This window comes from Pteropus vampyrus, unplaced genomic scaffold (assembly GCF_000151845.1).
Source record: "Pteropus vampyrus isolate Shadow unplaced genomic scaffold, Pvam_2.0 Scaffold103, whole genome shotgun sequence".
Lineage (NCBI taxonomy): Eukaryota > Metazoa > Chordata > Mammalia > Chiroptera > Pteropodidae > Pteropus > Pteropus vampyrus.
In genome coordinates this window covers 1,379,697-1,381,053 of record NW_011888884.1, presented here as the reverse complement: position 1 = coordinate 1,381,053, position 1,357 = coordinate 1,379,697, and the positions used below count along the sequence as shown (strand labels likewise).

At 36.8% G+C, this 1,357-nt stretch overlaps 1 long non-coding RNA gene across 2 annotated transcripts in view; it reads left to right on the top strand.

The window, feature by feature from the left end:
• The first annotated feature begins 359 nt into the window (after window positions 1–359).
• Window positions 360–1,357, top strand: part of LOC105295324 — a 6,378-nt gene continuing 5,380 nt past the window's right edge. Inside the window, exon 1 of one of the 2 annotated variants that reach the window (XR_896148.2) lies at window positions 360–412. This is a non-coding gene — a long non-coding RNA (uncharacterized LOC105295324). Of the gene's footprint in view, window positions 413–1,034; window positions 1,074–1,357 lie in introns of those variants that run through there. The other variant, XR_002781513.1, reaches the window with a different exon arrangement.

Sequence of the window (1,357 nt, the reverse complement as noted above, 5' to 3'; positions counted from 1 at the left end):
TTTTCAGATGTGATGCTAAGAGGTTAGGAATATAGAAATGTTGGGTAGTAGAATCAGGGTGCCCAAAATGTTGATAGATCAAAAAGATGGACTAATTTGTTAAAATTCTATTTTATCAGGACAACCTGTAGATCTCGACCCATGAGTCTGAAAACGCCACAAGTATAGGATGGGGGAAAGATATGGTTCAAAAGAAATGTGTGAAAAAAAAAAAAAAGAATTTTGTGGCTGGGAATTTCAACATAAATAATTAGTAAAAAGTGATTTCTATAAAAGGTTTTGGGGTTGCGGGCCACGTCAGTAAAATTATTAGAATAACAGAGATTAGGGCCCTTTTCTAATTTTTTTTTTTTTTTTTTAGCTCAAACCAGGATTTTACATTTGATTCTAGGTTCCATACATGAAGATAGATGTAAGTAAATTGGAATAAATTCAAATGTTTGTCTAGGAAAGCGAGGGAAGTGGAATTATGTTGTTTGTGTAGCAGCCTAAGGAATTGGAGGCATTAGCTTCTGTGACAGGAAAAACTATAAGAGAAAAAAATTACTTGTAATTTACAACTTTCCCATTGAATGGTTGTGGATAAACATTCTTTTGTTTGCTGAAAGCAAAGACTTCCTTGGGATAATAACCTTTGGCTTTCTGGGATGCTAGGAAAAAACTAGAGACTGAACAGGGGCAGCTAAGGGGAAAGATTTTGGGGAGAAGGCATGTGTTGGATAGGGGTTAGTGGGGTGTGAAATCTTTCCTCCTGCACATCAACAAAATCTTTGGTAAAGGTTATATTGCTTGCTCTTGCCGTAGAAGGTGTTTGTTGCTGCAGGATGGGATGAAGCATTGAGTCCTGCTTCAAGGTACGCTAGGTCACCTTGGAAAAAGGTTTTCGTAGAGAAGATAATGCTTTCAAAAGGCTGTCAATTGAGAAAATTTGCAGCAGTTGCTCTCTTAATTCTCTTTTAATCTAACACAGTTCCCCTCTAGCCTCTCTGTCATGCTATTCATTCGTGGAGTTAATATAGTCATTTCTCCTGCAGAATTTCCTGCATTCTGGATGTGGCCAGTTGCTTCTCACGGTATTTAACTTGTTTTTCTATCCTGCTGTCTCCCATATTTTCTATAGACTAATAGTTATGTCTAAAGACTCAATTAGATTCAGGTTCAATTAGTTTGGCAAGAATAATTCGTAGAGTTTGCTCTATACTTCCTATGTCTCACATCAACACACACGATGTCCCATTTTCTCAATTTTTGCGTGATGCTAAGATGATCAGTGGATTCGAGAGTTGTCGACCTGATCCATCCATTATAAATTTTCTCATCAATTCAATAATTTAGCAACCAACAATGACTGTTGTCT